Below are 12,191 nucleotides of genomic sequence, written 5' to 3'. Positions count from 1 at the left end.
GCCGATCCGGACCCGCACCCCCAAATCCACACAGGGACCCCGCGGGTTTGGAGCCTGGGGCCGATCCGGACCCGCACCCCAAATCCACACAGGGACCCCGCGGGTTTGGAGCCCGGGCCCGACCCGGACGCGCACCGCAGCTGCACACGCGCCCCGCGGGTTGGCAGCCGATGCGGCCCCGCCCCCGCGCGCGCTCCCGGCGCTCCGGCCTGCGTGGCAGCGGGGGGGGGGCGCTGGCGGCGCGTGCGGGCGCGCGCGCAGGAGGGGGCGGGCGGCGCGCGCGCGCGCGGAGAAGTTGCGTGCGGGACGCGGCGGAGCTCGGCCCTGCTCGCTCCGACACCGGAGCGAACCGAGCCTGTCGGGGCCGCCCGGGGACAGCAGGGGAGCGGCCCCCGTCGCGACCCGCCCGGCCGGGGCCGCCGGGCTTCGAGCGAAGTTAAACTACGGTAAAAGCCGCGGCCGTTTGCGCCGCTCGGGGCCGTCGCCGAGGGGGGAGGTGGGAGTCGCTGACGGGCGCTCGGAGCCGCGCACGTGCCCGCCGCCGGCCCGGGGCTGCGGGGCCGGGGGGAGAGCCCGGGGGGCTGCGGGAAAGACCCCGGGGAAAGAGCCCGGGGGGCTGCGGGGCCGGGGGAAGAGCCCGGGGGGCTGCGGGGAAGAGCCCGGGGGAAGAGCCCGGGCACCCCGGGAGCTTGGGGGCGCCTGGGCTGGAGGGGAGAACCTCGGGGGTCCCGGGAACCCCCGGACCGACACGGAGAACCCCGGGGATTGCGGGACTCTGGGAGCTCCTGGATTGGGGGGAGAACCCTGGGGATTCCGGAGATCACAGGAGCTCCTGGACTTGAGGGGAGAACCCAGTTGACTCGGGGGTCCCGGGAACCGCTGGGCCGGAGAGGAGAACGTGGGGGACTCCGGGAGCCCCTTGGTCCCCTCCAGGCCCCGCACACTGCCCTGAGCCCCTTTCCGGCCGCGTCTCCCTCCTGTTTTCCAGACTCTGCAGCTCCTGGCGTTGCCCTCTTCCCCCGGGGGAGGAGGTACCTGTTCCCGGGGTGCTCCCGGTGTTCCTGCGAGGGTAGGAGCGGAGCTCTGGGATAAACCCAGCGCTTTAGGGATCACCACTTTGCTGGCGAGAGAGCACGTGTTAGAGCTGCACTATGAAATACCTTTTCTTTCCCCCCCTAATATGTAATTCCCTCCAAAGCGTGATTTGTGCCTGATTGGAATAATGGTGGAGTTGTGAGCTCCATCTGTGTGCCTGGCTGCTGGCACTCGCCGAGGAGTTCTGCCAATGGTGATTGCCTGTGGCATTATTGCAGTGTAAGTGGTTTGATAGGAAATATTGTAGCAATTAGAAGTCCAGTGATGCAAGTTCCTGACACATTATGACTGTCTCGCTGTCACTTCTGCGTCTCCTTTAAAAGTTCAATTCTGTGAATCATGGTAAGCAACCGTTTAACTTCTGCACCATTTCTACAGTTTTCACATTTTGAGACATCTCTTGACTTTGAGTCAAACTCTTTCCACTGTTTTTTTTCCTGTCGACATTCTTCATGACAGTCATAGTCTTTTATGCAATAGAAAAAAAAAACAGAACAACTTTCAGATATAGAGAGTTGCTGCCCCTGTTTCCTATGGCTCTGTGCCTTAAAGAGGTAAAAAATAGGGGCTTGGAGGAACTTTTATTGTGGCAGAGAAAGAGCATCTTCTGTGGGAAGTGAGATTCTTGGCGGATTGAGTGACTGTTGTCAGAAACTTGTCAGAATGGAATCAACCTTTTGGTTTCTTGACACCTGCCATGTATAAAACACTTCTTGGTTTGTGTTCCCTGCTTCCTCTGGAATTCTCTTTCTTGACAAACAGAAGTTTCACGAGAGAGGATGGACGTGGGCATTTGAATAAGAGTTTTAATATACCTTTTCAAATGCTTCAGTGTTTGTTTTGTTAGGATAAAAGCAGGTGAAGATTAATAACTTGCACTCCAAGCCCACACTGCGAAGCAGAATTTTGGGTAGTACTTGCCTTCTGTGATCCCACCCAAAAAGTTTTATGTCAATACATAATACTTAAATGTACACGGAAAATATTTGGCCTACATGGGCTTTTCTCATTTCTAGGTAATAATCCAGGCTGTAGTGGAGAAGGTAGTGAGAGATTCTGATATCTCTGTTGGAGCATGCCTTTTTGGCTTTATTCAGGCCTAACTGTTGGTCTGAAGGCCTCTTTCAATGGCTTTAAAGAGATTGTTGTGTACTGAACGATGTGTTATTGATTGTTTACTCAGAGTAAAATGTGTATTTTTTTTTGTCTGGGGAGAGGAGCCAGAAATACCTGTGTGGGTTTTTCTCCTGCTCTGCCTCTGCTTTCTGAGCTGTAAAATGAGGATAGTTGCCAAGTCTACCTTCTGCCGACCTTCAGAGCGTGCCTTCTAGATGTGTGGAATTAGTGGATGTACTTTAACATCTTTTCCTATTTTGTTTGGTGCCAAATATATTTAACCTTATAGCTATGAAAAATGTGTACGCAACAATGTGGCAGCGCAGACCAGGCCCCATGAACCGGGGCAGCCGAGGGGTGCAGGTGATAGAAATCAAATGCATTCATAATGAATTAAAAGCAAGACATTGACCAGGTGTTGCTGGAGGAGCAGAGGAAGATTTCAAGGATGAAATGCTGAAAGTGGGTATGAGTGTGACCTCTGCGGTTTGGCTTTTGCTCTGTCCTAAGTGAAAGCCTCTGCAGTCCTTACAGAAAATGAGTCCAGTAGCCCAACTTGTGTTTTAGCTTTTGTCTTTCTAATTTGGTTTTCTTGGATGTTTGTGTTTATAGAAGAGGTTGTTCATAGTCATCTCCAGCAAAAGACAGAAATAAATACATGGAGCCTCATTTTAGAAGCTGGGCTCATCTTTACCATTGAGTGATTGTGGTTTTAATTGCAACTTGCTCGGTATTCCTGCAGTTCCACACCTGTGGACAGACAGTGATGTGATGCTGTATGTGGTTTGAGCATGGAATCCTGATTAAGGAAATCGTGAACAGCCGCTCCACCTGTGACACGCGTTCCCACATTGTCTTGTAAACTCACTTAACCAGTCTAGTTTGCCTTTCGTGGGAATGACGGTGACTAATTCCATGTGCACCTACCCAGGTGCATGGCTGAGTTGTTTGTAGGATTTATGTGAGGTATGTCTTCATATCCTGCATAGATGCAAGATATTCCGGCTGTTGAAATGCAGTTCATGATTGCCTTGATGCTACTTCTCACTGAGGACCCTGGAAATGTGGCTTTTGGCAAGAAAACAGTGACTCACTCTGCTGATCACAGGAGTGGCACGAGCGGCGCAGGAAGCGTGCATGCATCCATGTTGTGCTGTGTGGAGCAGACAAATGGCCTTTCCCAGTATAAAATCATATGGAAGTTAAAGGTTGTCTGAAGCGGACAGAATTAATGTATCCTGTTAAAGGCAGAGGCCTTGGAAATAGTTTCTCCTGTTGCCAAGTCCCATGCAAGTTCTTTGTGCTTTTCCATCAGTAGATCTCCAAGTGCCCTAGAAGGTCGGTATGGTTTGTCTGAAAGCTGAAGACGGGATCTGGAGGAGCTGGTATGGGTGCAGAGCCCTGGATGGCCGAGTGTGGTGCCACCAAACCAGGTGGTTTCCCCTGTGCCAGCACTGGCCTTCTGAACGTGGGTGAGGTGGCTCAGCTGAGGCAATTGGTGTAAAACTAAGGAACCAAAAGAGGAGGAGGGGAAAAACCAAAAAAAGTTTGATTAAATAATAGTTGAACCACTTTACTCTTTGTGCCTGCTGAGAGGACAATTTGTGTTTTCCCTAGCTGCCTCCGTGCCATTTTCGCGGTGGGGACTGGCTCATCACGGGATCGAGAGGGGCTGCAACAGAGGGGCCAGGACATGCCCTGGGAGAGCAGGCTGGACCCTGCTGGCCTGCTGCCTCCAAGGGAGCGGTGGTCACTTGGCTGCTGAGCGTGTTGGAAGTGGTGGGATGTAACAGGTCTCTTCCCCTTCCATGTTTTAAAAAATTCCATGTTTTACTGTAGAGCTGATCTCTAAAAGGAAGAAAAAAGGTAGTATCTAGGAAACGGAAGAATGTGCTCAGACTGAGAGGTAGTGTTGGCCCTGACGGTATTTTTCTTTTTGAAGAAAAAAAACCCAGAAGCCAAAAAATTTGCATGCAAACTCTGGATTAAAAGCTGACTTCAGAATCGTAGTCTTTTTTTTTCCAGCAGGTTGAAATTACTGCCATGTGTCTGCATCACATAGAAAACTGAACTATATAAAATACTTGTTTAACATTTTCTTACATGTTTGGGTGCACGAGGGGCAGGGAGCGCGTGTTTTTAAAGCCGGATTGGAAGCTGCCGTCTTGAGTTGTCTGAAACATAGGGCAGGGAGAGACGAGGTTCTGTGCAAGTGTGTGACAAAGTGGGCACCTCTAGAGCTTGTGAGCAAAGTTTTGTTTAGAAACAGAAAACCACAGGGAGTTATTTTTAATAGTGGCTCAGATGCAGCAGTATGTAACGTTGTCAAATCTTTTCACGGGTAGACAGGTCTTTTACTATCTTGGCTTGTTTTTTATATGCATATTGGATCGGATCGAGTTTGCTTCAGTTTCTAACCTGTGCTAAGTGCTTAAACATCTGGCCTCACTGCGAGCGCCATCGCTGTACGTGTGTGCAAAGTCTCTTGGATTGTTTTGTAACACTTCAAAATATTTCAGAATAAATATTTTTTATTCCACTAACCCAGTATGTTTGGCTTCCTGTGCTCAATGGTTTCCTATTGTCATGTGACACCATGCAAGGAATTGCAAATGATTTTACGGTTTCAATACAGTTAAAGAAATTGTATTTCTAAAGTGCGTACTTGAGCTTGGTTCTACTTTAAGTGTCTGCTATCATAGATTCCAGGCAGTGAACAGCTGTCCATCGCAGATGGGAGAGGGGAAAAAAACCCTTCCCCTTAGCTTCTTAGTTCTAAAAAGGTTTCCGTACAAAACCAGTAGTAACGCAACACCACCTTTTAGTCAAATTTGAGTTTCCTGTTACACGTTTACGTGAACTGACAGCAGATTCTATCTGAAACCCAGTGGTGTACGTGAATGAGGCTCTAGGAATTTCATACTCTAAAGCATTCTTGAAACCTCACAAATGCCTGTTTAGCGGCCAGAATGTGTTATCTATTACGTCTCAAAAAAAAAAAAATAAAAAATAGCCTTGCAGGTAGTTTATGAATTCCTTCTTTAGAGTCTGCTGTGTTTCAGTAAGTGAAGGTGGCATTGGCTGTCTTGTTTTTGTGCTGTTTTACAAGACGGGATCGGGTAGGTGAGAAATGATCAGGGAGGCGTGTAATAAATCTGTGTTTTTAATAGAGTTCAAGTACGATGAAGTCTGAAAAAGTGCAGGTGTGAAAGGCCCAGTGGTTTCTGTTAGAGTTGAGTGTGTTCTGCTGATATCTCAAGGTAGTAAAAAGGGAGTTTGTGCACAGAACTATGTGAACCTAGGTTTAGATTGTAAGTTGGATATGCTGTTTTATTGTATTCTGAGCTAGTACAGCATGGCAATTATAAAACATTTTAAAATAGTTACAACATGTCTAATCACAAAATGCAGGAGATGGTATGGTTGTTCTTTTTAAATTAAAAAGTTGCTGCTGCTGGCGTGAAGCTTTTCCCCTTCTTGTTGTCTCCTCACGATCATTTTTTACCCTGACTATTAACAGCCCTATTACAATCCCTAGGCACTTCTTAAAGGTTTTGTGTTTATTTGCTTTGAGTAACTTAGGCCTCCAGTTCTGGGCTCCAGTCTTGGTGTATGCTTCACATAATGGATCCAAGTAGGTACCGAGCCCTCTCCTTCCATGCTTTTTCTTTTTAGGAAGGCAGTTTATTTTGTTGTTTTATCAAAGCGTTGAATGTTTTCGGTCATAATTTCGGTCAGTCCTCATTCTGAAGGGATTCTGATTTCTCTTTCTGGTGCTGGCAAGCACAGTGGTTCTTCGCCTCTCGCTTCACCATGGCTTTGCATTGTGGCTGCCCCTCGGGACTGATCCGCCAGGATCTGATGTGTGGTGGGCTTTTGCTTTTTTATATTTCACTTAATTCGGTGGATGGATTGTTTATGTAACATCAGTTAGAAATTGTGTCGAAGTGTTTGTCCAAGCGGGGAGATGCTGCTGAGTCTGTTCCAGAAACCCCTTTGGAAACGACCCTTTGGAAATTCTGAAGATGGCAGAATGACACGTGGGGTGTTTGCTGGCCTGCTGGCGGCAAAGCCAGTTGAGTGAGCTCCGACCTCTTATAAGCCAGCCCAGCTGAGGAATTGAGGGTAAGAAACCCCGCTGGCAATGCTGGAGAGAAGGGCGACAATTCTCCTCTGCGAGGGGGTGATGATGTCTGGAGCTGCCACAGCTATGCACGAAATGAGTGGCTGTCAGCAGCCTGGCCGGAGCGTCCCCAGAAATGCATTTCAGCATTGCCCAGAGACAGCTGAGGGACCTTCCCAAAGGGCTCAGTGTCTCCTTTCAACGCAGCATCCCACCTTTTGGGCCCAAAACATCCTTCAGCATTTGATCTGAGTGGCATTCCCTGAGACTGATTGTGCTGCCCTTTCGGGGGACACTTTCGCCATCCCACTCCTCCATTCACTATAACAAAGTGAATCACAGGCGCCTCACCTAGTGCGCTGGTATTTCAGGGGTCAAAAACCAAAGCGATAAGGCTGTGCCCCCGCTCCCGGCCCAGCCTGCTGACGGAGCAGGTGCTGCTCCACGCCCTGGGCAGGATTTCCAAGTCTTTCATTTTGCAGAGCTTGGTGACAGATCGTGTTCTCCAGTTACTTTTGTCATTCCAGCTTTTGAGAAGCCCACTTGTTCTGAGCTGGGAAATGCCCACCAGGCTGTTGAAAACTCATGGCGTGCGTGAAGCAGAGCTTTAAGTCCATGCTGACAGGAAAAATGGGTGCTGGATAGTTGGGATTGCTCCTCTTAGAGCTGGTGTGCTGGGAGGTAGTGCAGCCCGCACTGTCCGTGCTCGCTGTTTGGCAGTGCCCGCTTCCGAGGCGGCTGCTGTCTCCTGGCTCAAATGGCACAGGATAAGTTCCCATTTATTCTTCTGTTAGAGCCAACTGTCCTGTTTTTTTGGGGGGAGTAGCTTTTTTCTTAACCTGGTGAGTTTTAAACTGTGGAGTTGGAGATGAAATGGCTGCAGTGATTGGGGAATGTTGATCTACAGGAGGGATTGCAACTTCACAGTATATTCAGTACAGTTCCTTTCAGGAATTTCACTTTAAGTCTCTGTCCTGTTCTTAACCTTGTGGACACTTGTCCCTGCTGTCCTGAAAAGGAGTGGGTTTTCTCCTTGTTGGAACATTGTTTCTTGAGTAGGAACGCACAATGTCAAGCCTGTAGGAGGGTTTGTGGTGGGTTCTGGTTCTCAGGGCAAATGTCTGTCACTACGGCACGGATATGGGGAGAAAAGCTGTAGACGTTTTAGGACTCCTTTCATCCAGGAATAGGGACTAAGGGTAGGACAGATATGAACAAACATGAACACAAGAATTCCCTCCTCTCTCACTGATGGAAGCTCTGCTCTGGTTCTTCCAGGCTGTCAGTATTTCACTTGCTCTTCTGTCAGAGGTGTGCAAAGCATCAGTCTCAAAAACGTTAAACTGGAACAGAGAAAAACCAAACAACCTTGAAAAGGTTTTTAGAAATACAGGAGTGTGTTCCAGAGAAGGAAATAAATCACAGCAGTGCCTGTGTGCCACCCTCTAATCAGCTGGGAGATGGAAGTGGTGACTTTGAGCTGTCGCTGCAGTAAGAGCCAGCGCTGCCTTTTGTGGTGATCTGTATATGCTGAACTCCGGGTGAGGTAGTAAATATTCGTGCTGTGTTTTCATAATCATTCTACTTAGAGTAAGTGCTTCTTGGGTGGGTATTACAAATCTGTTAATCTTTATGGTATTTATAGGGTAATTTTTAACTCTCTTGAGCTCCTTCCTTCCACACGGGTCAATTACTCAATTTCTAACAATGTGTCAGGTGTAAGAACTTTGCCATCCAAGGGTAAACAGTGCAGGGTATGGTTCTTTACCTGTGTTTGCTCTTAGTTCTTTGTATATTAAGATGTATTAAGATACTCTGACTTATTTATTGGGGCTTCTCTTAGTCTCTCTGGTTTGTACTTCAGAGTGACTGTGATGACTTATTTTGGCTTTTGTGCTTCATCACGGATGCACAGAGAGGGGAAAACTTGGAACTGGGATGATCTTTAAGGTCCCTTCTGACCCAAACTTTTGTAGGATCCTCTCTGAAGAGAAGACTGTTAATCAAGTTGCACCTACTTAAGTAAAAATTGCTGCAGATAGACAATCAGAAATATTTAAACGCTGTTGGTGAACCTGGTGACTTCTTGCCCCTTTTGCCACAGGCAGCATTATCGCAGCCATGCAACGTGGTGGTGGTGATCCGTGTGTAGCAAAGGGCATGGTCTCCTTTGTAGCATTTTACCTGTGTAGAGTAAGTTTGGAGCTGTAGGGTGGGAGGAAGCGGTGTATAGTAAAAAAAAAAAAATTAAAATTTGTGTGACTTGGAAACCCTGGCTTTTGGGAATGTCCCTGACTGCTCACACTGCTGCCAGCTCTGGGGAACAGTAGAATGGTAGGAAACTTTCCAGAAGGTCTCAGGTAGGTAAGACCAGGATAGTCCAGTGCTGAATTTCTCTTTGTTACCTGTGAATACCAAAGGGCCATCTGCTGGCTTTTTTTTTTTTTCTTTTATGCTTCTCTTTGTGTATTTTTGAGATTAAACTTCTGCTGCAAAGCAGCTTTCAGCATTGCTGATGGCGTTTTGAGGCTCTAGTAAGTCCCCGAAGGAACCTGTGTTCTAGTTGCATTTTTCTTTTTCCCGGGGGTAAACTATGATTCATTCCCATGGACAAACAGACCTTGGGGCGGCTTTGGTATGAAGTGCCATGGGTTGTGGCTCTCGATGCCCTGTGTGTTCTCAGTGATTCATCCAGGGGGTTTTGGAGTTGGTTGTTTACTAAGCACATCACACTGCGGTGTTCCTGGATTTTGGTTTTGGTCTTTTCTTTCTGTAAACCTCCTCAGTATTCTGTTCACTTGCGGGTTAGAAGAATGTCAAATGGGTAATGAAGGAAATAAGAATTTTCAGAATAGGAAGGTCAGATGTTTACTGCCTCAGCACCGTTCATTCCATCAATAACAAGGCAGTGAAAAACAATATTTCAGCACGACTGGGACCATCCTCTGCTGGTCGCCCTATTCACGGCTGGGCATACCTTTTGGAATATTTGGTTTTATATGTTCTGAAAGGCAGCTGTGTATGCGAGCTTTGTGCTGGTGTCTTCTCTCCTGCAGAGTGTGGCCGTGGCATGGGTCGCTGGGGTCCCCTCCTGCCTCTTGCCAGCTTTATTTCAGAGTTTGTGGGACTGGCAGGAGAAGCTGGCAGCGGCTCTTCCCCAGATGGGGTGTGAGAAGTTGGTCAGCTAGAAAAGCTTAAGTGAGAGGGAAGCTTGGGTTGGCAGGAGATGAGTGCTGTGCATGTTTTAAACAACCTGTTTGCATGTGGTGTTCCAAAGGAAGTAAGTTTTAAATGAATCAGTTGTCACGAGTCTTATCAGGCACTGCTGAAGCCCTGTGTTATCTTCCCTATTGTTCATCTGCAGTTGGGGGCAGCTGACTGCCAGCTTGCTCATTTTTTAGTGACATAGATGGCACTAACGAGTTTGATAAAAGCAACTAGATGATGTGGGGAATAGTTTCCCTTTGGAGACCGTCTCTAATTTGTTAGATGGCACCATATTTAAATTTACCTCTACTCTTAAGTCATCAGGCAGCAATATATTATAACCAGGGCAGCTTTTGTTCACACAGCCAAGGAGTGGCATTAATTCCTCTCTGGATCAGTTTCTGTTGTCCGTAGTTTTTCCTTCATGCCGTTACTGTACATGAAATACTGGTGGTGTGTACATGGCTGCACGTTGTGCTGAGAGCGTGTGGCCATTCGGATCTTCCACTGACCGGTTGTTGTTTTACTGGTAGGCTTTTGGCTCGGGTTAGCCTGCAGGCTCTTCAGACGTGACTCATCGTGCAGGGGAGCTGCAGGCACTGGCTGCTGTGACGAAGCAGCTCTTCTTGCCATCTCCCACGCTTTAAAGGCTGGGATCCACCTCCAAAACGGGAAGGCACAGACCTGCCTCTGCCTCCCTACACTGAGGTTTTGTGGCGCTGGGACTTCAGATTCACCCCTCTCTTGCCTTGGTTTCATCTGAAATAGTACACATCTGTAAACCAACTGGTAAATGCTGAAAATTCATTAATGAATATTTTCTATTTATACCTTATTGTTCTTCCCTGTGTTCCCCTTTTCACACACTTACTCTTTTAAAAAACAAGCTGTTACATGGCCCTTAGCTGTAGCATTGGGACTTACAGGACAGAGTGCTACCAAAACAGCTTTGCTGATTTATAGAAACATTGCCCACACACTCCTGCTTTCCAAATATCCCTAAATCCCTGGAGGATCCCACTGACATCACTGTGGCAATCCACGTTATTTTGTGATGCCGTGTAGAGGTTAAAGCAAAGCAGAGTATGGAGCAAGGACAGGGGTGTTTTGTCTACGTCTTTGACTCCAGTCGGGTCTGTTCACTTCATACAGCGATTCATGTTATTTCTAAATAAATTGCTACATCATAATTAATTAATATTTTTCTTCTAGCTTGTTGAGCTGGTTTGGTTTGCATCAGGTCAGTTTGATCCTTTGCTGTCATTTCTCTTTAATTTTTAGGTTTTTGGTTTTGCAGTTGCTTTGCTGTGTTGCTCGCCCCTTCACTGCTTGGGGATAGCTGCGCCTAGATTTTGCTAAGCCCGAAAAGTTATTTCTCTTGATGAGTAGTAGTGTGTTATAAACCATATTGTACCTTATTTTGAAATACTGTAAATATTTATGTCTCTCTTCTGAAACAAACCTTTGTGTTTGTGCAAGAATCTGATGGTAAACAGTTGTCTTTAGAATGCTGAGGAACTGGTCCACGGTAGATATTTTCAGCTGCATTCTGCATAATTACTCTTAAAAACTGGTAATTTGAGATGGTTGGAAAACTGCATTTTGTGTAGTTCGTGGCTTGCTGAAAGCCGAATTGCGTCCTGTGCCTAGGCTGGACGGGTTTGTTTCTTTTAATTGCATTAGGACGTTAACCAGCATGCTTCTCACCGTGGCTGTGGCCGATAGGTATCTGGTGGGGGGAGAACAGATGCCACCTTGGAAACACAGTGTACAGGCGTGTGCAGACATCGTAAATTCTGCAGTTTTGTGCTCTCTGACACAAGTGCGGTTTTGTTGTTATCTGAAGGACTGTGTAGTGTCTGCAAAACTACTGTGAGAAGACCTCAGTTTTAGGGAGAAGGGACAGCCAGGGCTGGGCAAGTCACCTCTGCTTTGCGACTTGTGTGGGCCCAGCGCGGAGCGGCTCCGAGCAGGATATCGCTGTGGAGTGGGGATGGCAGAGGGGCAGCCTGTGGTGCAGAGCAGAGCGGTTTTGGACCAGAACCTGGATGCAAACTATGGAGCTGTTGCCTTGGTAAGAAAACCTACCTCAAAGAGGTGAATTTCTGTCCTAGCAGCATAGAATTAACCAGTGCGGCACCTAAGCAGTCAGGGAGGCTGGGACAGAAGTGCAGGGTAGGCAGGATAGGAGAGTTTTGTTTGCATGAGTAAGCTCATGGGTTTTAATAATCTGATACTGCTGAGTGTATGCTTCAGCATTGAAGCTTATTAGAATAACCCAAAATTGTTACATAGCAGGCAGAATATAGTGTGAAATGTGATTTGTCTCTTCTACAGAGCTTGCACATTGAGTTATAATTTTCTTGAAAGGTTAATTCCCAGTTTCTCTTCAGAACATTCTGTGCAGGCCTTTCTGTGGGGAAGAAAAAAATTGGACCCAATTTAAATAGACAAGTCTTGTGAATCCTGAAAGAATTTGGGCATTTAGCCCAGGAAAGGGAGAGTTCTCTGCAAGAACTTCATTAACCCTGTCTGTCATCGAAATAAGGAATAAAAGTGGCTGTGCAGACTTTGTAAAGAACAGATCTTTTTTGTTTTACGCCGTAGCCTTCATCTGCAAGGCACTGGTGAGTTGAGTCTTGTTCTTTGG

General features: G+C 47.2%; 1 protein-coding gene across 2 annotated transcripts in view; it reads left to right on the top strand.

The window, feature by feature from the left end:
• The first annotated feature begins 250 nt into the window (after positions 1 to 250).
• NEK6 (NIMA related kinase 6) overlaps positions 251 to 12,191 on the top strand; it is a 55,503-nt gene continuing 43,562 nt past the window's right edge. Inside the window, exon 1 of one of the 2 annotated variants that reach the window (XM_054083778.1) lies at positions 251 to 446. The gene's annotated coding sequence lies outside the window, so the exon portion shown is untranslated. The remainder of the gene's footprint in view (positions 447 to 12,191) is intronic. The other variant, XM_054083777.1, reaches the window with a different exon arrangement.

Source organism: Cuculus canorus, chromosome 19 (assembly GCF_017976375.1).
Source record: "Cuculus canorus isolate bCucCan1 chromosome 19, bCucCan1.pri, whole genome shotgun sequence".
NCBI classification, from domain to species: domain Eukaryota; kingdom Metazoa; phylum Chordata; class Aves; order Cuculiformes; family Cuculidae; genus Cuculus; species Cuculus canorus.
Note: the sequence above shows the minus strand (reverse complement) of the source record. Positions and strands in the feature narration are given on the sequence as shown.